This window comes from Cetorhinus maximus, chromosome 19, assembly GCF_964194155.1.
Source record: "Cetorhinus maximus chromosome 19, sCetMax3.hap1.1, whole genome shotgun sequence".
NCBI classification, from domain to species: domain Eukaryota; kingdom Metazoa; phylum Chordata; class Chondrichthyes; order Lamniformes; family Cetorhinidae; genus Cetorhinus; species Cetorhinus maximus.
In genome coordinates, this window is record NC_135897.1 from 69046906 (window position 1) to 69072416 (window position 25511).

Genomic DNA, 25511 nt, shown 5'->3' on the forward strand with positions numbered 1-25511 from the left:
GGATATATTTTTTGGGCAAAGAAATCAATGCATGAACTAAAAGTCTGTGAGGAGGAGAAATAAGTGTATGGATACAATAATGTGATGGCAGGCAACAGTGCTTTTTGGGGCAAAGCCCAAGGCCTAACACATCCATTGCACTATAAAGCAGACTGAAGAGTCCAGAGTGCTTTCCACCAATATTGCACAAAACTCATTAAGGCCATGAGTGCTCCTTACATTTGGGATCCTCCCTGCAGTCCAACTGCAGTACATTAGAATTGCTGAAGATGCTAGATGTCCCCTATATTACTTTCCTTGCACTGGAGCTTGTTATGCCCCCTCATCTTATTGATTTTCAGCAGCCACTTTTGCAAAAGAGCCTTTGTGCATCAATCATTTAAAACAAAATTGTTGCACTTTAAAAGCAGCCTACAGCTTTCCATAGTCGCTGGCACCTGACATTCCATCCTAACCACTATGGCACTCTCAGTGCATCATACACAAAGTGCCAGCAGTGCCCCAAAATTATTTTAATCAGTTGATGTTGCATTATCAGTTGAGGCCAATGCAGTTGAGTGCAAATGCACCCAATTGTTTTTCAAACCATTGCTGAATGTCACTACAACATTATGCACTGATTCATTGCTCACTGTGTGGCCCTACTGAATGGTATGTGATGCACTCCAGCAATGTGTAGAATCAGTTATCATAGAGCCAGACAATCAGTCTCTAACAGCCTGGATTTTACCTAACAGCAAGGGGTTACTGTACATTTACTAATTCTGGCAGTATCCACGGACTGAATGAAATATGGTTTGACCTAAACCTGCTCATCAAAACCGGATTCAGCTGGCATCCAATGCTGGTGCAGAGAGACCAGACTTGAGCCAAAGTAAAGAATAATTCATTCATAAATTACAGTAAAAGCACTTTCACTCATCACACTGACAGATTTATCATACATGGGCTTTTACAATTAAAATAGTCTCTCTCTGGAAATAACAGAATTCATTACATATTTTTCTTCAGACTTGATAGGGGTACTTTGCTGTATTTTCATAGTTGGGGAATTGTAAAACTCAATGATTATCACCTGTACTAACTTCAAATAATTCTATAAGATGCCTGCGCAAATTCTTAGATATTAAATATACAGAATATGAGGAAGGAATTGTTTGGATCGTTCTTTTCAGTCTGTTTACAATGTGGCTATACATTGTGTCTAGAACAATTCTTCATCCCTCAACATCCCTCTCCAACCCCAGCCACCCCCATCCCCATTATGATTACATTATGTTGCCTTACTGAAAGGTATCATGATATGAAACTGAATCACTCAGTGCATGATCAGCTCAGATTCTTCCTCAAACGATTGCTTGTAATAAAATAAACCTTGCATAATTTAACAGTCTACAATTAGGACTCCTGAAGTGGCACAAAAGCAAAGCCATTAATTTAAAGGGCAAAAGGTTTGTGAGCCAGTTCCTGGAAGGAATAGCAGAGCGGTGCAGCCATCTTATAGACTGTTCCAGTACATATTAAGCCACTACTACCAATGCACCTTGAGCATCTCTTGCTGTTCACTCGCTCTCGCTTTTTGGGCTCAGTTTCTTTTTTCCTTTCTCTATTTCCAGTACAGATATGTAGTAGCTGGGGGTAAAAATGCATAACTATTGTAGTTGTGTTGTAGAAAGCAACTATTTTTTGTCACTTGCAGCTTGTTACCTAATTTCAATAGATGACTTTTCTTCCACAAGAAGTGCAATGCCAAACTCAAAGCCCTTAATACAATATTAATAAACTGAAGCATACTTTACCATTTTGATTGCATGCAATGTCATGCAATGACTTCAGCTTCAATTGTACCAAAACTGGGCTGCTTGTGTTAAATGAATTATCCCAGTGAAGTTTGCATATCTTGACATCAAAAAATAATTTGTAACGTCAATTACTTTAACGGTAAGTGATTTTGAAATATACTGTATGACTATTAAAAGAAAGCACTTTACCATCATAGCGTGGGCCTTGGGGAATCTTGCCAAAACAGCTGTGTGCCCAATCAAAATACAGAATGTAATGTTCAGGCTGTTTCCAGTAGCATTATGATAAAGCTACATGGGAAAACATTCCACCCAAACTGTAACAATATATTGTGAGTATAAGACCTGAACTAGCCTCCTGCTTTCCAACACAAAGTTGTAAGCATCTTTTTTAGCCTATGACAATGAAGCTCACCCCCACTTCTCAGCACAGGTCCAGCCCATGTTCTGACAAATGGCATCTTACTATCACTCAACTGTCTTCTGTTCTACTCAGCCTATTTCCATATAAAAGTGCACAGCAGAATGTATGCACCATCTAATTAAAGACAACAAAGGAGCTCAGAGGAAATCCTTACCAAAGAATAACTCGTTTAACATGCTACAAATGAAGCTAAGGAGATCATGCATGATACATGAGGAAATTATTTTCATTAAAATCTCTATATAATTGTTTATTTACCTGATGCTCATGTGATTTTAACACGCGGCTCTTTTTTAAGATCAAAAATAGCGTAAAGCTTACAAACTTAATTACCTGAGGCCATAAATTCCAGCAACATTTAACCTTGTGGTTTAAGCAGAAATATTTGTGCTGTATAATCCAGTTTAATGCTCTCCTGATTCTAGAATGTTGCAAATTGTTGTTACTTTAATCTCAAATACATTAAAACGGAAGTAGGCATGTGCTACAAATTATAGCTGCAGTTGGAGAGATTTACCTATTTATTTCACTAAAATTGAGATTTGGAATATAATTAATATCAGTTGACAGATTAGTGTTGCGCAGCAATTTAATAAACTGCCTTCAAATTTAGCCCAAAGAGGCTGGGAATCTCCTTGTGTGAGACATATAGCTCAGTATTTTCCTTTATGATCCCACCTGGAATTTGGCAGGATTGTTTCAGAAAATGAGGGGCAAGAAATGACATTTTCCTCTCCCATCAAGAACACCAGCCTCTTCTTGCTGTGTGGAAATGGAGTTGGCTGGCATGGCCTTGGTAGAAGGAGCAAAGGAACAGTAAGAAACATGAGCAGAAGTCCCAGACGGGAGCATCTTATTCTCACCACATCATCTTTAACTATCACTGAACTGGCTGCAGTGTGGTCTTTTGGTCATGTAAAATATCACTACAAAATTCTCCTTTTTTAAGTTCTACAGGAAGTATGCTTACAGACAAAAGGCGTGTGGAATGCAAAGGGGGAAAAATTAGAAAGTGAGTGAGGAAAAGAGTTACTGATATGCGTAGCTCTGAAAATGCAAAGAGTAACGTCATCTCTTAATTATCTGATAAGCTAGGAGAATTTATTTGGCCTGACCTGCTGAGTTTTTCCAGGTAATTCTGTTTTTGTTTTAGAATTTATTTATCCCTCAGAAACACCAAGTGCTTGTTCACAAGCACACGGCCAACAATGTACTCAACCCAGACATGGCCTTCTTCTGAGGCACAGGACTAAATAAGATGGAATTATCCTTTCAAATAATTAAAAAAAAACTAATTGGTAGAGTATTGGCTTTATATAATTTCCAGAACCATTTGCTTCAATTATAGAAGTGTGAAATTAATTTTTGGTACCATAATTTAAAAAGCCAAATCCCTTTTCAAATATGTGCTTAACATGGAGTTTCACTGAACATTGGTTCCTTTATATATGGATTAGTAGCTCTTTGTAAATTATTATCTCTTCTATTACAGTGAGAAGAGCAAGGGATTGTTGCTATGGAAACTCAAACAAACAATTTAAGTCAAAACAATGACAAGCAAAAGCCAAAGTTAACAAAAAAGTCAAATCCAGAAAAGGTTAAATTCAACCACTAGCTTCATATTCACTTAATTGCTTTAAACCTAAATCCCACATCAAAATTCCACACAGGGTCTCTACCAAATGCAGCTATACACTGTAACCTAAACTGTTTCAACAAATGCAAGATAACCACAAAAATAACATGAAGCCTTACACGTTGGTTTCTGCTCAATTGTATTTAAGAGCATTAACATTACATATCATACATGCTCACGCATCTGGCCTGAATACCTATTGGCAGTATTTCATGAGGCTGCTTTGAAACCAATGAAACTCTTAGCAGAGAGGAAACATTTTCAATTACTCTTTCTCATCTTTCAGGGAGAAGAGCATCTTACAGGAAAAGCACTAACTCCCCCCAACACCCCCCACAAAAAAAGTCATTTAATTATAATTAATTAATCTATCATTTGAGAGCTTCAGGAATGAGCAACACACCAAAATGAACAAAAAAGAAGAAATAAGGGTTTGGGTATTTTAGATAATCACAACATGAAAGATAACAAAAAATTCAGATGCTTAACAGCAAATTGACAATAGAAATATAATGACCCCGATATTTTCCATAAGGCAGGGGAGAAGTGGGGTGGGAGGGTTGTGGTGATCAGGAAACCAGGAAGCACGGGTAAAATAGGGATCCTGGTGCATTTTTAAATACTTCATATTTGGGAAATGAGGATTGCTGGCCAGGCCAGCATTTAATACGCATCTATTGTTGGCCTTGAGAAGGTGGTGGTGAGCCGCCTTCCTGAACCGCTGCTGTCCATGTGCTGTTGGTATCCCTACAATGTTTTTAAGGAGGGAATTTGAAGATTTTGGCCCAGTGACATTGAAGGAACTGTGACACAGTTCCAAGTCAGAATGGTGGGTGCTTTGGAGGGGAGTGACACTTCTGCTGCCCTTGTCCTTCTAGGTGTATAGGTTGCACGTTTTGAAGGTGCTATTGAAGGAGCCTTGGATTTAACAGCAGTACATTATTTGAATTTTTTCACCATTTCCTGTCTGGCAAACAGCCAGATTGAGAAGTTGACCAGCTGCTGGGTGAGAATGTCCATGAGCAGGATTTTTTGCTTGGCATGCGGGCACGTGCCCGACACGTTTGAGCGTAAAATAGGCGTGATGATGTCGAGTGAGCGTCCCGACGTCATCCCGCACTCGCGTGATATTTCGGTTGGCAGGCACACATGGGTGCCAGAGCTGTGCCCGCCATTAATTAACAGGCCACTTCAGGCCCTTAGTCCGAGTGACAGCGATTTTTTGTTGTCCTTGCGATTTCAGACGGGCAAATCATCACAGGCGGCCAGCCGACATTTTCAAAATCCTCATCCATGGGTGGGATAAAAAGGGTCAGCAGCATTGCCAGTGTGAGTAGTGAGGAGTTTGGTAGATAGTTTGCTGCTGGTTGCTTATAGATACTTGGCAGCCTCCTTTCTGTACGAGGCTTCATTCTTAGCATTTGCAGGCTTCATTTCAGGACTTATTGGTGTATCCAAGGCCCCCGTAGGATTCTGACAGTGTGGACACTTCTAGATATCAGACAGCCTCCCCTTACCCTGGCAATAGGGATTGTGGTCTCCACTGGAGGCACCTCCTTTGAGGAAAAAGAGAGGGGCAGGAGAGGAGGCCAGGTGTCCCTATGCAGCTTCCAGGGGATGGACCTGTGGGAGGAGAGGCACAGGCACAAGAGGCGCAGGGCCAGCAGGAAGTCCAAGGCAGAAGGGGCTGCAGAAGACGCCACTATCTTGCTGCCAGGGCATACAGGAGGCGATGCAGATACCTCAATATGTCCAAGGTGCAATGCCGAAGGAGGCTCCGCCTCTCAAGGGAGACCGTGACCTCCATTTGTCAGGTGATTGGGCCTGAGATCAGCTCCGAATGTGTGGGTGGACACACCATGCTAGTGGCTCTGAAGGTCACAGTGGTCCTCAACTTCTATGAAGACCTCTGGCTCTTTCCAGGGGTCAGTGGGGGATCTGTGTGGAGTCTCCCAATCAGCTGTCCATTGTTGCATCAAGCTGGTGACAGAAGCTCTGTTCAGGCGGATACTGACCTTTATTCTTTACCGTATGGACAAGGCCAGCCAGGCTGAGCGAGCCAGAGGATTCGCGACAATTGCTGAGCTCTCCCGGGTCCAGGGTGTAATTGACTGCACATGTGGCCATCAAGGTGCCAGTGGGTGAGCCCAGTGCCTTCGTCAACAGGAAGGGCTTCCACTCCATGAATGTGCAGATAGTGTGTGACCACAAGATGCAGATTCTGCAAGTCTGTGCAAGGTACCCTGGCAGCTCGCATGACGCATACATCCTGAAACACTCCCAGGTGCCAAGGCTCTCCAGTGCTCCAGCTCGACTGGATGGATGGTTGCTAGGTGACAAGGGCTATCCATTGAAGTGTTGGCTCATGACGCCTCTCCCCCACCCAAGAACAGAGGCAGAGAAGTGTTACAATACCACAAGGGCAGTGGTAGAGAGGACCTTAGGTCTTCTCAAGATGCGCTTCCAATGCCTGGACTGTTCAGGGGGTGCACTACAATACCCCCCAGAGCGGGAGTCACTGATAGTGGTTGCATGCTGCGCTCTCCACAATCTGGCACTGGCAAGGGGGGGATCAACTGGGCGAAGAGGATTTTGACACTGCTGCACAGGCCACAGATGATGAGTCCAGCAGTGAATCCGAATAAGAGCACCGCCAGGAGACTGCTGAGGGCGTGCAGCCAGACCTTGATAACCTGCAAGGAGGCAGGGACACCAGGGATGCCTTGATCCAACGCTCCTTCAACTAGGCTACCAAAGATCAGCTTCAACCACATGCCAGGGCTGCAGCCTCCATCCTGGATGTCTGAAAATACCCTTTCATTTGAACACAAAAAACACTCAATGCCTGCCCAAGAAAGTTCAGAGCCATCTATGTCCAGCATTACATACTGGCATTCCCCATACCAATGAAATAAAAAGGTGAAGCATACTCAGGCCATGACGACAAAAACGCAATTTATCTCATTCTGACAGTTCAACAATATTTGTATAAACGCTTCTTGTCTTCAACCCAGACCAGTATAAATGAACATAAAATCACCTGAGACCTGTCCCTCTTGTGTTTGCGAGTGCTATTTCTTGATGCTCCCCACCTCATTGGCATTGGCATTGGAGACAGCCTGCTGACTCTGTTGTCTTCTTGGCTTTGATGACCTTGGTGTCCTCTGGCCAGTGGAGCATGTGCTGGACCCGTCTGGGAGGGAGCAGCCAATGCCACGACTGGCATCTCCCCAGTCACCGCAGCATCATCAGATGCCACGGTCACTGGCAGAGGGGCGGAGGAGCTACTGCCATCATCCAGAGCGCCCTGAGAGGAGCCTGTAGAGATGACAGGCAGCTTGTGCGCCAACGTGAGGTCACTGTGGACCTCCCTGCTCACCTTTGATGGACGGGCACCTAACTGGGATACTGAGTGCCTCATCCATCTCCCACACTGACACTGACCACCTGAGGTCAGTGCCTGTGTGAGGCTTTGCAGGTCCAAGCGCAACCCCAGGAGCCCCTCATTCTATCCCTGGAGCTGACTCTCCATGAGAGTCACCACTCTCTCAATGGAGGAGGCAGTGCGCTCAGCCATGATGGTCACCGCAGTGCTGATACTCCACATGGACTCCCCTATAAAGGAGACCATGGCACATATACCCTCATGGATCTCCGCCAAATCCTCCCGCACATCTCGTTGGACATCCAGCGTCTGCTGCCTAATGGACGACTCCAGAAGCTCATCATCAACCTTCAACTGAGCATCATCCTGATCCCCAGCAGCCCTCTGACTACTGGCATGTTGGGCACTCTCTGCCTCACCCTGCACCTCAAGCGAGTGCGAACTGCCATCACCAATGTGCACCGAGACACTATCCACTGAACTAATGCCCACCGAGGTGCTGGTATCTGCGCTGGTGCCTGCTTTAGAGAGTGGGTGTGACGCAAGCTCAGTGGTCCTCTGGTGTCAGGGGTGGCCCTGCGGAGTCCGCAGAGCGCCCGCTGGCTGGTGAACCTAAAAGGGAGAACAAGGACAGCAAAGACATGTCATTAGTTAAGGGCAACACAATATCACTCTGCATGCTAGGCACCCTGGTGAGACCATGGAGATCTGCATCATGGTGCCGTCGTCTTCCAGTGATCAATAGGGACCCCAGGGTTGAGGCTCACATCACTGAAGAGACTACACTAGAATGGCTGCACAAAACAAAAGTCTTACCTCTGTGTGCTGCACTCTTACCTTCGTCTGGCACCCCGCCTCTCCACTCCTGTTTGCATAGGGCGTGTGCCGGCTCTCGAACTCCAGGGCATCTTGCTTGTATTGGGACAGGCTTAGGAGGCTAGTGGGGCCTCCGCCGGTCTGCAACCTTTCAATATTGTTGTGGGCCATCTTCTCCTGAAACAACAGAGGAGCATTGATTAGTCCACTCTGTACCTGCAGCTCAATTGCAGCCTGGCCAACCCCAACTGAAGAATGCCTGGCAGGGCACTTCAGATTCTTGGCCCTCAAGCCCCAAGGCACTCAGTCCAAGAAGCCAGGGCTTACCCCCTTCGCCTGCTCTGGCGCGATTGGCAGTTGGCACTCAGACTGAGGTCCATGGGGGGACGGTCAGACCTTAACACATCTGCACGCTGACCCATGACAACACGGTATGCACCCTTCCTGAGCACAGCAGGTCATTGAAGCACTTCATTGCGGCACTGGACCCAGGTGCACCGCACCATGTCATGGATGCTCACTATTGCTGCAAACTCCCCCCATGCCCTCTTGGTGAGGTGCGGTAGCCTCCCCCTCCCACCTCTGGGTCAAGAGTGTCTTCCTGGCTGCCACCTCATCCAGGAGGATGGCGAGGCACTCATCAGAAAAGTGGGGGACCGAGAACCCACTCGACCTGCCCTCTTTCCTGCCGTGTCCAACCGCACTCAAATCCATAGCGAAAGTGCAGGAAATGTCTTTCTGTGGCAGCCTTTCAGAGGCTGCCTGGGTCGCTTTTAAACTGGCCGCTGGGTCGCCATTGGACCCAGTGGCTGACAGGCCCCCAACCCCACTTGGCCCTTCCTGACCAGTGCGGAGCCGTGTTTCATGCTGAGAAGGCCTTAGTTGGCCCATCAGTGTGAAATTGTGGTCGGGGCCCTGTCGTGGGTGGCGAACCATTTCCCGGCCGCTCCCAGGCCCACCCACCATGCCCGCCCGACAACTTCAAAATCCTGGTCCATATCCCCAACCCACCTCCATTAAAGCCAAGTGTGCGTATTCAAGGGTTGCTAGGGCTGGCTTTCAGATTTTTGCAATTTTAACACCAGCTGACCCTCTCCCGCCCATCATGGGGAGTTAGCATTTCCCCTAATATATTATGCCTGGCTTTTTTCAAATTTTGTCTCATATCCAAATCAAAATAATGTTATATACACCTACACTATGTGAGGCCAGGTTCCATTCCCAGATAGAACTTAACTTCCAATGTTCTCAGTTAAATAAAAGCTGCTGCAAGCATATTTCAACAGTCAAGATAATTTGTACATGATAGTGACAACAAAATTTTGAATAGGGGTTATTTCACTGTGCACTGCTCTTCCACACAGTGTCATGATTTGAAAAGCCAACCCCTGTTCAAGGCATGTACTGGGCTACAGAGAAACTCTGCTTTGGCCTCTGGAAGTTCAACACAATTTTCAAGTATTTCTGCTATTCTCAACAAGCAACAGGGTATTACCGATGGTGGGGGTGGCGGGGGGGTGGTAATTTAAACAGCCCTGATTTCTCCTCTCACCACCCATCCGTAAACAGAAAGATGGTTTGATTTGCTTCCCCCTTTATAAGTGGTGGCATGTTTCCCAACCTCTCAGTTTTGGTGTGATCCAATGGTCTATTGATAACCCCACAGCAAACTCGAGATAACATGAACTCAGAGGGTTAGTTTATCTGCACACACTCAAAACACGGGTTGAGGGGAGGGGTGTCTCGACATGGCCCCTTGTGCACTCATACAGTGAAGTAGGGATAGAGAAAGAAAGATTTACAGGGCAAAGACCCAGAAAAAATAATTATTGTTTCACACGTGTCCAGAGCCCAGAATCAAAGTCCAATGGTGTATCCCTTCACAGAGGTCGGCAGGCTGAATTGACGCTGGATAATTCACTTTTCTAGTAGAGTTGACTTCAGTCTTGTAGCGATGGTACAGAAGTTCCAGTCGAAACAGTGTAGATGGCGCCAAGCATTCAAGCCTGGACAGAATCACTTTTCTCTGCTGCTGCTTGCTGAATGGAAAAATGGCAGACTAAGCTTTGCAGCTCCTCAAGGCAACATTACTGGTTCTGCCAGCATGGAGTTCATGTCACATAACTCTCACCTCTCCACTCTGGTTTTGACAAAGGTTGTGTCCTTCGCCTTAGTCCTTGAGGTTGATAATGTTCCAACCATTAAGTCTTAAAGGGAGGTTGCAGGGTCCTTTGTCCTAGCAGATGAATCAGCTCCAGTTGGCCAGGCCTGGCTTATGAAATGTAGATGGCCTTTGTGTAGAGTTCCCTTTGAATTTGGTCTGTGCAGCCCACAGAGGGTTGTTAGGGCCTCTTCAGAGATAACGAGGTGTCGGTTGCTGTGAAACTGCCGTTCTAGCTGGTTTTGTTCAAGGGTCACAGCTAGACATAGCTTCAGCCATTTCAAAAGGGCTTTGTCCAGTTTTTAACATTGTAGAAATTAGCCATGAGAAAATCTATATTTTTATTTTATAAAATAATATAAAATATAAAATAATTTTTATTTTATAAAAATATACAGTGTGAGGTCTTAATCCCCTGACAAGGGTCATATTCATGTGATGCCGATCCTTGTTACTGCCCCTGCAGGTATTGTATCACCTCAATTAAGGAATTTGAGATTCTCAGTCTTCTAACCTCAACACTGTCACTGCAAATATGTGCCACGTGATGACATTCCTCAACAGAATGGCAGACAATGAACAATAATCCTTTTACTGACGATCTAAAACAGCCTTTTTTTGGGAAGTTTTAAAAAAGTTATTTTTGGAAAAGGAAGACAGTGGAACAGTTGGGACAACATCCTGCCGACTCTGTAAAAGGAAGTCAAAACGGAATTGGATCAAAGGGCTGGGAGTATCCTTTCTGAAAGGCCAAGAGTCATTTCACAAAATTTGACTATAATGCAGTTAAAAATATATTTAGTTGGAGCAAGATTTACCAGGCCCCACAAAGTGGAGTGTGCAACCTTTTTGTGTAAATTTAGCCTGCTTTCTATTTTCAAATGCCTCTGATATAATAATTCGTTTGAAATAACCCTTGACACTCCCAGCACGTCTGAGATGTGTTTTGCGAATGTAAAGTGCTTATTTCCTGTAAACCCACTGCAGAAACAAATAGTTAGCTCTCTGTTTCTTGCTTCCAGCTAACATACCTTTCAATGTTTGCAGCACTGACAGGAACTGGAGAGCAATGCTGCTAGAAGAGGAAGTCGAGCTTCAGACTGCATTGTTTATAAGAGAGAACTTGTTAACACTAATTGAATTTGAAATTACCGTGGCAGATCAACTACCTGCTGTTGGGTGAGCACTTTCCATCAATAGCGTAGAGGTGTCAGCTGTGGCTCAGTTCATAGCACCCTCGCCTTTGAATCAGAGGGTTGTGGGTTCATGTCCCACTCCTGGAAACCAAGAACTGTAATTGTACTCGAAAGAGTTGCAATCTGTGACTGTTGATAACTCGAAAGAATTTTGAGGTGTCAGCTGTGGCTCAGTTCATAGCACCCTCGCCTTTGAATCAGAGGGTTGTAGATTCATGTCCTACTCCTGGAAACCAAGAACTGTGATTGTACTCGAAAGAGTTGCAATCTGTGACTGTTGGTAACTCGAAAGAGTTTCCATCTGTAGCGTAGAGGTGTCAGCTGTGGCTCAGTTCATAGCACCCTCGCCTTTGAATCAGAGGGTTGTGGATTCATGTCCCACTCCTGGAAACCAAGAACTGTGATTGTACTCGAAAGAGTTGCAATCTGTGACTGTTGATAACTCGAAAGAGTTTCCATCAATAGCATTCACACTGCCCTGAGTAGAATAGAAAGTTGTTATGAAGGCCTGGTCAGCCTAACTTGGACCAAGTGATTGTCCTAATACAGCTCTTAAGAAGGCTTATGAAAGATTGTGTTGTACAGCCACCAGCATCCCGACTCCTCCCCACAGGCAACAGATTTAGAACATCGTCTCGCTTTTCACCCCAGCATACTGCTTTGTCTTGAGCATCCTCTTCTGAACCCCATTTGCAGTGGTCATTAATGCAGTTTAGAGAAGTTGCCTGCCTACCTGAGCCCCAGTGTTCTTGTCAGCCTCCCCCCAACACCAGCCCCGCAATCCTTCTCCAACCGCAGATATATTCAGCATAGAAGTAAAAACAAAAGAGAAAGAAAAAGGTAAAGTCAAAGGGTAAAGAAGTGAAGGAGTAGGAGGGAGAGAAAGAAAAGAGGCAGAGAGACAGAAGAGAGGGCAGGAAGTGAAGGAGGTGAACATGTTATGATGCAGGTACTTTAAAATAGAGAAGTTAGATTGGGAGTTGAATATGTTTAATCACGAGTCTGCCCCAGCTGAGCAACTTAATTGTATGTGGCTCATTCACAAATTGTCAAATACACATCCAGCGCACTCTTCAAAGGTTGGAAATAAAACCATTAAAGGGGATATGTCTTATTAAGGACACTTAAATAAGTAAAATATCTGATGAATTTTACAAATGTGGAAGATATGGGTTGTTTTTGAGTTCTGATTTTAAACAAAGAAGAAAAGCAACTGAGAGCATAATGGAGGCTGATTCAACTGAGGCCTTAAAAAGTGAATTGATTAATGATCTGAGGAGAAAAAAAAGTGCTGAGTTGCTCTTGCAGAGGGCTGGTATTGCTATGACAGGCTGAATGGCCTCCTTCTGTGCTGTAACCATTCTATGATTCCAACTGGTAGTCTTGGTCTGGATCAAGGTAAAGATGCTAAATGTGTGGGATGTGCAAGTATCCACCCATGCAGTGAACTGCACTGAGGTTAGATAATGCACAGTTGAGAGTGGTATGGAGTTTTATTCTACATCTAACCAGTACTAGGCTGACATGCGGTGCTGAGGTGAGGAGCTGAAGTGGATGAGGCCTGAAAATACTGGTGTGGCCAGTGTGCCGGTTTCCTGTCCTGATTCCTGGTGCTAGCCATTTTTGCCAAGGTGCATTCTGGGCCGGAAAGGCTCCTCATCCCCATGAGGCAAGCAGCTAATTAGGCCTATTTAGAACCTGGTTAAGGACACTTAGAGGAGGCCAACTGAAATTCTCCAGTCAGCCTCCATTTTCTCGAGTATGTAAGGAGCAGTCCAACTGGCTTGAGGTGAGCACCCAGCATCTGACCAGGGGACCAGCAGTCCAGGCAGACTTGCCTGCCTGGTTGCAGGTGCAGCCAAAGATTGCCCTCCCTATGCAGGATTCCACACCTCTGCCCCCTCCCCCCACTCCACAGTGGTAGCGTGGCAGCTGTATCTGTTTTAAAGTTTTAAAAGGGTTGGTGAGAGGCTGCCTGCGTGTTGAAGTACTCTCTCAATTGCTTACACTATGGGCTGAATTTTTGCTCTTGAGTCGGATATGTAAAGGTGGGAAATAATTTCCCAACCTCAAAAACCTGGCTCAGGACAAACTGCCCGACTCACTGGATTTTTATTCTGGGTTGGGGTGGGTGGGGTGGGGGGAGGGGGGTGGGGGGGTGGGGGGGGGGGGGGGGGGGAGTTGGGGTGGTGGGGGGGTGCGGGGAGGTTGGTGGGTGCTAACTGAACTTGGGACTGCTGCCCCTGAAAACAATGTGGAGGCAGCCACAGGGACTTCCTAGTCCCCAGGTAGGCTGGTCAAATGGCTCGCCTCCATGGTGCTCTGGGACTGTGTCCTAGTTGTAATAAAGAGAGTAAAACAAAAAAACAGCCCTCCAACCCTCACCCCTCACACAGTCCCCATGCCCCCATCCATGTCAACTCATGCCACCTCATGCCCCCACCCACCCTTGACCCCTCAGATTCTCCATGCCACCCTATGCCCCTCTACCCACCAACATGGATCTTTATAGCCCCAAAGCCATCCTATACCTCTCTACCCACCCTAATGGCCCTTTATAGCACCAATTCCAATCTATGTGCCTTCACCCACCCCTATGGCCCAATGCCAACTTAGTGCCAATGCATGCCAACCCATGAACCCCCAACCACATCCCAACAACTAAAAATAGCCCCACGCCAACAGTTATGGCACAGCTGATGGTGAATGCTGAGCTGCTCAAATCCTAGAGGGAAACTTGAAACAGCTGCCACAAATGGTTTGCAATTTGTATTTTTATTTCAAGCTGCATGCCTTGAATTCAGTAGTAATAAGACCACTGAGTCTTATAGGTTTTTTTTTACTAAACTAAATTAAACATTTATTAATAGAAGAAAAATGTTTAAGCACATACATAGGTCTACAAATTCCTATTATAATATCTCCTAAATCTCCTAGTTAATCTAGCTCCCAGTTACACCTCCGTTAAGGCAACTGTAAAGCAAGATAGATTTCAACTTCAAGCAAAGCAAACAATATCCTGGACAGAGACATTCACAATGAGTTTTCTTAGCTTTGGTTCCTGTAGACAGCAGATGCATAGAGGCTGGAGGCTTTTCACACTTGTTGGATCTTAGAATGCCTTCCCCTTACATATAACCTCATCTCCTTTATACATGTTTCTCACTTTTTAATATAAACTCCATTGTTCCAATATGTCTTTACAACTTTACTTTTTCCATAATATAAATCTTTCATAGTACTCATATTATCTGTAAACTTTAGGAAAAAATAAACACACTGTTTGGCTTAACTTCTTATGGCTAAGTGTAACATCCCAACATCTCTTTGAAATTCAAACTACTTTGGTTTATCTAAAAATACAAATGTTCCTCACACCTCATATTCTAAAACTTCAGCCATGTTTACATATTTAGCATATAAAACTTAGCTTCTCTTTTGATAACTCAAAAGCTCCAGACTAGCTGTCTGCAATTCAATTAAAACCCCCACACACACATACCTACACAAAGAGAAACTAATCCAAAAACCACTATTGACCTACCTTTATAATGAATTACAATAAATTATTATATTTTTGTGACACCAACTTAGTGCCAACTCATGCACCCCACTCATTTCCTTTAGCCCTCACACCCTCCATGCCAACTCACCCAGTATCCACCATGGGCAGACCTCAAGAGCTAAGTTGGGATGTAATAACATAAAGTTCTAAGTATCTGTTACAGACTTTATTATATTAAAAAAATTACTTTCATTGATAGAAGCCCATTCGATACATTTAAATTTCTTCAAGTGCTTAATCACTTATGAAAAAACAAACATTTGTATTCATAGCCCCACATCAAAGGTAGCTAATCTCCTTCTAACCTCTTGGAGCTGTCAATCAAACAATGAATTTACAGGCTCCTAACTGTGATAAGGATAGACGGTGGAAGCAGTCAGGCAGCATTAATCCTAGGGTGATAGCTGTCAGGCTTATGACAACAAACAGTGAAATTTCAAACACCTATTTTTTCAACTGCAAGCTTTTTCAAAAAGTTGAAGGGCGGAAGATTTAAATGACTTGACAGTTTGACAGACCTTATCCAGTTTTGTACACACATTCATGGCTGGTCTTAACAATTGCAAAGGGATACCTGAACTCTCCCAAAGGGATACCTGAACTCTCCCAAAAGGATACCTGATCTCTCCAAAACGGTAAGTTCCCTCTCCAAAAAACTCCAGCAGGTTTAGACCTTTTCCTCAAATATCAAAAGCCAAGAGTCAAGTTTCAGAAACCTGGGTGACCAAAATTGCTTCTGAGTGAAGGCAGCTGAGCTTTACAATGTGCAGCTGCCTCCATGAACCATGGATGTGAGAAAAATATCCCACTTCCGCCTCCCCCCACCACTTCCCCCAGCAAAAATGGTGGATGCTGGGGTTTGGGGGCAGGACTTCCGAATTTTGGGCTTTAGCGCCATTATGGATAAGGCATAGAGCCCTTCCGACATGGTGAATATTGAGGCCTACATTGCAGCCTGCAGCTGCCATCTAGCTGGAAGGCCTCTGATTGACTCCTCAGCTTCAAGACCTCACCTGCCACTCTTAACTGGACACAGAACCTGTCTCCCTGCTAATTAAGAGGCACCTTGGTGAAAATCCCAAAAAGTTACTTTTCCCTACCACCCTGGGGCCAGGTTCAGGACCTGGAAACAGTCCCAAATCTTGTTTCCTGCCTCCAACACAAATATCCAACCCAGGGTGTCAAAAGGGAATTTTTTACCATCCCGAAGGTTTGAAATATTTCTCTTAAAAAACAAAGAAACATTTGTAAAGGGTTTAAGCCTGCTGAAAATATCATTATAGAAAGCTTCATGATCATGAAACTCAATAATATCAAAGGCATGGAATATACACAAAAATATTGCTGACAATGTTTCTTCAAATGCTACTGGCTTAGAAACCACCTTATCTGTGTGTCTAATTTAAACATACAAAGATCATTAAATTTTAAGTCGCGTTTAGCAAATCCTAGATGCAAGATGTTAGATGTGATTTGATCTGCCTCCATTCTGCAACAAAGAACATCTACATCAATTAATTTTATACTTTTTCAAAAAATACACTTCAAAGAGTCATGGTGCATAGTAGGTGTGGCATAGCTTCAGCACAAACTTATCTCCATTAACAGTGTAACACACAATGAACATGGTTTTCGAAGTGCATTGTTCATAGCTGTACCAGTCTCAAATTTACCAGAAAATATTCTAAACCTAATATAATATTAATGTTCCTTCAATGTGAATGATTTTGTATTGCATTTGTGCAATGTCACCAGCATAAGCTGGTTAGCAATTAGTACAAAAGCAATTAGATTATCCAACTGCCTCAAATTAACCTGTAGTTCAGTAAATGTAAATGTCAAGTTTGTATTCTTCAAATTAAACTATTGGCATAAAATTGAATAATACTTTCTAAATTAATTTGTTTCTGTATTTTAACATTTTACATGGGCTTCCAATGAGTCACGGCACCATAGTTCATAATTCTCGACAGTTTCATGAGCAATGCTAGAAAGCCATATCAAAAGAAAATAGGGTATTACGTTGTATTAGTGGGACTATTCAATGTAAAGCAAAGCAATGTTCACCATTTTGTCCTAGTGTGATCTTGGTTAAATCACTTTCAGAAAATTGTGTCCCATTTCAGTTCTACTGGTGGGTCAAAGAAGAGGCTTTGGAAAAAGTTCAGAGGAAAGCCACAAGAATGATTTTCAGCTTAAATAATCTTACTGCTCAGATAAGATTTGAAAGCTGGGATCATTTACTTGATAGATACTTTTGAGATTGCCTAGGGAATTAGAAAGCATTTTGTTTTTTTTACAGATTTTCTTTCTCTATTTTTTTTGCCTCTGCCAGGAGATAACATGGCTGCGGCTGGGTAAGAAATCTTTAATTACCCATTCAAGCATCATGACTGTGCGGGGCAAGCTTGATGAAGCAATGATGCTCATCGTTTTCGTACATTTGAAAATGGTGTCTCATTGATGTAAGTGGCTTTTAGAAGGTGTCCTTGCCATCTGCTCAGGATCACAAGTTAAAATCCTGGGTGACAGGATCCTGGCGGCTTTCTAGGTATACGTAACCTGGCAAATCTTTACTGCCCGGCTGATTTTGATTGCCCACTCTCCCAGTTTCCTCCGAGCTGGTCAATGAGTTTCAACAGCTCTTCTTGAGGCAACCCAAGTTTAAAGAGAGAGCCTATATGAGAGGATGACATGACGACAGTGGGAGTGATTTTAACCTCTTTGTCTTTTACATTTCTCTGAGGTAGTCTCTCCCTTTGAACTAGAAAATGCCTGGGGGCACAAAAAGGAAAGCTTTCAAAATTCATTGGCCAGTTTGTTTTAAAAATAAATTCTGGAATCCCATTATATCTGCAGCATTATGCAAACTAATGCATCTGGGAAGATCCTGTAGGAAGTCAGACAGCAGTACCATGAGAACTGCAAGCACAGTTGGTGAGAAAATAGTCAATTGTGACCTCAGACATTTGAGAGGTGCCAAGTGTAAACATAAATGAGATTCAGAGAACAAAGAAGATACTTTCATTGAAATGCTTATGAGATATATATTTTCTAATGGTGTTATTACATTAGAAAATTTAGGATTAAGTTGGCAAGCTCAGGGGGAAAGAAATCAGGGACAAAAATATTTTTTTAAAAAACTGTGTGATTCATTTATCCTTTAATTTCTTGGTGGATTGTCCTGACTCAGTTTTGGGTGTTTGTGTAAGTCCTTGATTTTTTTTCTTTTCGGTATTTTAGGTACATGTTCTTCCTACAGTCCATTGGTACAATGTTTTGTTGTTGACATCTGAGGTGTGGCACAGGAAGTGCAATGCCCGAAGAGTGAAAGACAGGAAGGGCAACCAGGAAAATTGACACGTACATTGTTCTTGTAATCTCTAAAACTCAGCACTGACTTTTTTTCTCGCAGTGATCACTTTGTTAGCTGAAAGGAGTTAACCAGCTGTGCCTGGCGTTCTCAGGGCTCTGCTGTCTGAGCTCGTGCAGTGTGCAGAGTTTACCCTCATGCATTATGATTCTCTCACTGCAGATATATTGGGGATTTCAAAGTTGGCTTTATCTTAGGGTAAGTCATTTTTTTGCAACCAATATCATGCATTTGATGTTGACATTACTGTTTAAGATTGCAACTTACCACGGTTAGCATATAATATCTATAGACTGTAATAGAGATGTGTACGTGGTGTAAGGTCTTTGGTTATGCTGTATTGGACAGATAGCTATAGAACTGATTGACAGATTGAAGCATTGCATCCATACTGCCTGAATCACAGTCGAGCAGCAAGGGCTCTGCATAGGCATAGTGGTACTGCCATGCAACACAAAACTGTAGGCCAATCTTATCTTATGTTAAAAGAAAAATATTGATGAAAACCTGAAATAAAAATGGAAAATACTGGAAATACTCAGCAGGTCAGGCAGCAACTGTGGAGAGAGAATCAGAGTGAATGTTTTATGTTCACGACCTTAGAGCCAGCATTTTTTTGTGCTATCCTGGTTCTGGTAGGCATGTTTAGACTGTGCCTTTTCATAAATCTGTAGCATGAAGATGTTGTCTCACCAAAATTAGCAATGCCTCTTACTGATGCTACTCTTCTTGCTTCACATGCAATCATTTTGGTAGTTGTAGAAATTCAATTTCTCCTGTCGTCTAATATCCAATTTTTCAACTTTTCTTTCAGCTGTGGTCTCTTTTGCACCATACCCACAAAAAGTGTGCCTGCTTTTTTTCTATTTTCACTCATTCTTCCTTTTGCTTTTTTCATTTCAACATAATTTTCTCAGTTAGAGGAAGACCAAAAGGCGTTGCAGCCCCTCTATTTCCATGCTGCTTGGCATATCTTACCACTTCCAGTTTTATTCCTAGCATAAAGAACCTTTTTCTATTTTGTACCCATTCGCACCAGATTTTACAAACAAAAACACAACCAACTGTTGCAATATGCCTTTAAGGGATAGCAGCATGCCATCACTAGAAGGGAAGTGTGTCATCTGATCCAGCCTCAGTTTCACTTTGGCCTGTGAGCAGAAGACAGCAGATGCAGCCCTGATCCTAATGTCTTCAAGCTTTCTATCCATGTATATATGTTTTCATGTGCCTAGTCTTAATAAATTAACCCACAATGTGTTTACACCATCCCTTATGAGTGATTGGTGCCTTTATATCATTACAAAAACACACTAACTATCATCACAGAGCATAACTCCAAAACAAATGTTAATAATCTGTGTGACAGGGTAACCTTCAGATCAGAAGACTTTTGGCAACTTAAGGCTCCTTTTTTCTAGGAAAAAAGCGTGTCTTGTGATCTGGCATATGTGGCTACATTTACAGCTTACAAACAATGAAACATTTAAAAATCCATGTTCATTTAAGGGTCTCATACTGCCAGCACTGGTATTAACCCAGTGTCGGGTGGGGTTGCTCAACATGTAGGGAGCACAATAAACAAACCCGGGTGGTTAGCTTGTGGGCACTCTAGGGGGTCTCTCCCCTTTGAGCCATCACTCACCTGTGCCTATGTCCCTCCTCAATCCTGGGCCTTGGCTGCCTAATATTGGCAGCAACCATTGCTCCCTGGTGGCACTGCAGAATACAGAAGAGCTGCTGGACTCTGATTGGCTGGCGTCTGTCAGCAGGCAGAACTTCTACCACCCCCCCTTTCTCAGAGTCCTTGATCCTGGAGGGGAGGGCTGCTGCTGGCCTGTCAAGCGCCTGAGCAGTACAGACTGCAGTGATCCTTCCCTAATAAAGATAACATGGGGGTCTCGCCAGCTCTCCAGCTGGCAGCCGAGACCCCTGTTGCCTCCACAAAATTCCACCTGATATTTGCGAAAACTGATGGAATCAAAGTCAAATGCTGATTGGAGTCAAAGAGCTTAGCTTTGATTTTTCCAACAGGTAGCAAAAGAAAATTTTGCTCTTCCATGCCTTGATATCAGTCAAGCAAACTGAGAGTTTTGCAAATTCAGGGTGCAACAAGATGGGGCTGTTATCAGCAATGTATGTGGAAGCTGACCATGTGCTTTCACAGAATACCACCAAGCTATAGCATTGTAGATAATGAAAAGGAAGAGAGGGAAGGGAGCTAGTGTACACCATAGCAACAACAATAAATGGTATTTATATAAACATATATTTATATGCATTGCATATATGACGTGCATTCTCCAGGGCAACACCTCGACCAATCAGAGTTGACTTGGCGACCAATCAGCATCCTTTTCTCATGCAACATTAATTGTTGCTCCGTTTGACATTTGGCATTTTTGCATCTATCCTGATGAGTGCAAAACAAAAACCTTTGTTGTCTTTTTTTTTCAACAACACTCAAGATGTTTATAAAGTGTCTGTAATGTAATAAGATGCCCCAATTCACAGAAACATTATAAAGCAAAATTTAACACTGAGCCACATATCAGGGAAAATGGTCAAAATCTTGGTCAAAGAGGTACTTTTTAAGGAGTGTCTTAAAAGAGGAATAAGAGGTAGTGAGGCAGAGAGGTTTAGGGAGGGAATTCCAGAAATTAGGATCGAGACAACTGAAAGTACAGCCATTGATTGCAGAGCAATTAAAATTGAGGATGCTCAAGAGACCAGAGGCAGATATCTCAGAAGACCGTAGAGCTGGAGAAGATTAAAGAAATGGGAGGGGCAGGACCATGGATGCATAAATAACCATGCATGCAGAGGAAGAGAAGTAATTGGCAACAATGTGGTACAATGTTGAGACAGGTAAGAGCAGAACCAGGAGGGGGCAACACCCAGGAAATGAACTTGGCCGGGGCAGAAAGCCAAATTGGAAGACTTCAAGTAGGGTCTGGTGAGAGAGGCCAGAATGTAGTTACAAGCCAACAGTTTGTTCCAAGATTCCAAATAGAGAAATATTTGTGGTACAGCAGGAGCTGGACAAAATGGAAGGCTTTAGGGTGGATTTTGTGAGGAGGAGCGGAGATAAGCAGGGCAATTTTAATGTAACCCACTCATTGGGAAATGGATGAGAGCAGGTGCAATGCTGGGTGTACACCATTCACAATTTTACTCTCTAGTGAAATCAAACTGGCTCTCTGCATGATCTTGTGGGGCTCCTGCCCCATAAGTTAAGTTAAAATTTCCCCCAGATTTTGATGGGCAGTGCTGGATGACAGCAGCAGCTTGGTCAGGAATTAGGAAGAAGTTTTAGGAAGCAGGTTATGGAGTTAAGTGAGCTGAGGACCAAAGGGGAAGAAACTAAAAAAAAGGTGGGAAGGATAAGGGCATGGTAACCTGGGGGGTAGGGGGTAAAGATTGGGAAGTTGGGACTAGTAGGGAGGATAATCAGCAGTCGGCGGGGGCGGGGGTGGGGAATGGTCGCACTGTGGGTGGTCTGGATGTAAATATATCAAATAGCTGTCAGGGGCCCAAAATACAATCTGTATCTCTTTCCTGTTGAAAGTTTGTGATGTAGCTTTAAGACCAGCTGCACCGAGTTCATCTCCCACACGTGTACAGAGTCCAAATGGAGAGAACCTGCTCTCCGCCACTGGAATCTGTGGAAACGTCCTTGAAATGGGAACACACTGCCGCCAGATGAGCTCGACTGAGGATGTAAGCCAGCGGCAGGTTAGCAGACGCAGACGCTAGCAACAGGAGCAGCATCCTTCCAGATTCAACATTAAGGATAACTCTTGAAAAGGCAGAAATAGAAGGGGGCGTTCAAAATATTTGATCAACAGCAAGGTAAACCTCATTCATTCTTTAGACATGTTTGGACATTTCTGCAGACCGTTGCAGAGCTGATCAGTTATTTGTGTAACTTTTCGCTGTTTTATTCCTTTATCCTTTAAATAGTGCAGGCGAAACAACAGAAAGCTACAATAATATTTAGTTTGAGAGAATTTTAATTGGACTATTGGATTGAAGGAATAATACTTTTGGCTGATTTGAGCTATTTCCCAGCGACAGCCACTGCAACAATGTTTACCAGCTGGGAGAAAGAAAAGCATCCTCGGGCTGAATGCAGTACGAATTATTATTAGTATTTAGATAACAAATCATTCTGATAATATTGCTAATCAGACCCAATCCCCCCCCAATCTCTTGAAGACCTATTTCTATTTTTCTTACATTCCCTCCTTTATTTGAAACGTTTGAGCCTTTAAAGTACAGAATATGTTATTATTCCTCCCCCTCCAGTACAGCTCTATTGCTTGGATTTTTTTTTTGTTAGCTCCGGACAAATAAAGCATTTATGAGCCCCTTTCAGCTCAGGATATTTTTATTCAAACAGTGCATGTTTACAGCCACGATGTTTCCATTAGTTCGTTTGCACAGTCCTTTTCTAATCTGGAGTGACAACTCTTTATAACTGTCCTCAGATCTCCGTTCAGCGCGGAGTAAACGTTTGCCTCACTTTGAGGGCCGAGTTCTGCTCGGCGACGGAAGAACTTCCACACATAACGTTTTTATTTAAAGCGTTGACCGGTTTATTTTAAGGTGAGATATTACCAATGAATGTGCATGAGGGGAGGGCAACCTTTCTCCCACGAGAATAATTTCCTGTCCACTGAACCTTTCAGGGCACGGAGAGAATTGTTGACTTGACGTTTCCAAGGTATATCATTCACTAAAGAAAGGTGAGAGCATACTCTCCACTCACTTACATAGTGATTTATCTTCTAGACAAATGCTTCGATTTTGATCACAGCATCATGTTAAAATAAATAGTCGTGCAGTAGTGCAGAACTTGAGTATTGCTGAAAAAGGACACATGTTGAAGCTTTTCATCTTGCACTCATCAGGACACTTTGCAAGAATACCAATGTAAGGGAAAAACAACAATTTGTACTGTATGTGAAGAGAGTGCTGATTAGTTGGCAAGTGGACTCTAAGTCATTTTAAAATAACTTAGCGATGAATCTAAGAAGTTATTTTTATTTCCATCTGACAACTCTTTACCTAAACATATTGATTATTTGACAATTGGCATACAAATAAACAATTTGTTATGAAATATAATTTACATCATTAAACCATTCTGACTCCCAAATCATGTGTTACACCTGTTCTTCCTTGTACTGCCAGTTACTTTCCCATTCTTTCCATTTCAGGAGAGCAGTGAAGTGTTTGACTTCTTCCTCGCATTATATTTCCGTGGGCACTGTATGCTGCCTTGTAACTCATCCAACGGGCAATTCTTTACTTATGAACTAAGACAGTGAGCATTGGTAGGAAATCAATTGTGGGACATCACTGTCAAGCCCAATCTTAACTCACATTTACTACCGGCAAGGCTTTACACCATCCTACTGCTAATTTTTCTTTTTCTTACCAAGCCTTTGTCAGTTTCATTGCAGAATCCGCCCGCCGCCCCCTTTTCATATTCCACTTCCTCAATTTCTGTCATTTTCTCCACTCCCATGGCCTCCCTTTCTCTCCTGAGCAGTTGACTTCCAGCAGAGATATTGTTCTATGGGCGCCATATGCCCCCTGGTACTTTGGCCAAATGGCCATTATTCAGTTTTGAGTTTGGATAACAAGCAGCAGCAAGGTGTTTGATTGTGGGCAACATCACAGATAATTCAATTCTTGTCTTTGCTTGACATCCAGTGCCTGAGCTTTAAGCAGAGGCTACTAAATAGCAATCGGAAGTTTCTGGATATTCCAGAGTGAGAATCTTGCTCGAATTTCCTTTCTCTGATTCAGGGAGACTGATGCCAATTATAATGCCCCTATTACTGCACTGATTGAATCTGAGACCTTCCAACAAGTAGAACAATTACCCACCTGGGGAGGTGGTAGCATAGTGGTACTGTCACTAAACTAGTAATCCAGAGGTAGGCTAGGGGCATGAGTTCAAATCCTACCATGGCAGCTGGTGGAATTTAAATTCAATTAATAAATTTGGAATTAAAAACTAGTCCCAGTAATGAAGCTGCTGTCAATTTTCCTAAAAACCCATCTGGTACAATAGTCCCCTTTTGGGAAGGAAATCTGCCCTCCTTACCTGGCCTGGCCTACATGTGACTCTGGACCCACAACATTGTGATTGCTTCCAAAATGCTACTGGCTAATAATAGTACCAATGTTGGTTGAGTCCTGAAGGACATGGCTGCTGGACTGGTGAGGGGACCAACAAAAAGGAAAACTTACTTGACCTTGTACTCATTAACCTAGCTGTCGCAGATGCATTGGTCTGTGACAGTATTGGTTGGCGTGACCACTGCACAGTCCTTCTGGAGCCGAAGTCCCGTCTTCACATTGAGGATACCTTCCATCATGTTGTGTGGCACTACCACCGTGCTAAATAGGATAGATTTAGAACAGATCTAGAAACTCATAAGTGGGCATCCATAAGGCGACATAGGCCATCAGCAGCAGCAGATTTATATTCAACTGTAATCTGTAACCTCATGGCCTGGCATATCCCTCACTCTACCATTACGATAAAGCTGGAGGTCAACCCTGGTTCAATGAAGTGTGCAGGAGAGCATGCCAGGAGCAGCACCAGACATACCTAAAAATGAGGTGTCAACCTGGTGAAGTTACAACAGGATGTAATTTTGTTACAGGACTACTTATGTGCCAAACAGCAGACACAGGATGTGATAGACAGAGCTAAGCGATTCCACAACCAACAGATCAGATCTAAATTCTGCAGTCCTTCCACATCCAGTCATGAATGGTGATGGGCAAATAACCAACGAACCTGAGGAGGAAGCTCCACAAATATCCCCATCCTCAGTGATGGGGGAGCCCGGCACATCAGTGCAAAAGGTAAGGCTGAAGCATTCGCAACAATCTTCAGCCAGAAATGCCGAGTGGATGATCCATCTCGGCCTCTTTCTGAAGCCCCCAGCATCACAGATGTCAGTCTTCAGCTAATTCGATTCACTCCACGTGATATCGCGAAATGGCTGAAGACACTGGATACTGCAAATGCTATGGGCCCTGACCACATTCCAGTAATAGTGCTGAAGACTTGTGCCCCAGAACTAACTGTGCCCCTAGTCTAGCTTTCCAATACAGCTACAACACTGGC

General features: G+C 43.5%; 1 protein-coding gene across 14 annotated transcripts in view; it reads left to right on the forward strand.

Moving 5' to 3' along the window:
• vwa5b2 (von Willebrand factor A domain containing 5B2) overlaps positions 1-25511 on the forward strand; it is a 147172-nt gene that overhangs the window by 12803 nt on the left and 108858 nt on the right. The window contains exon 2 of one of the 14 annotated variants that reach the window (XM_078564045.1): positions 3719-3823. The exons of 9 other annotated variants lie outside the window; for them this stretch is intronic. The gene's annotated coding sequence lies outside the window, so the exon portion shown is untranslated. Of the gene's footprint in view, positions 1-3718; positions 3824-11257; positions 11404-18396; positions 18557-21927; positions 22211-25511 lie in introns of those variants that run through there. 4 more of the 14 variants (XM_078564041.1, XM_078564042.1, XM_078564047.1 and 1 more) reach the window with 4 other exon arrangements.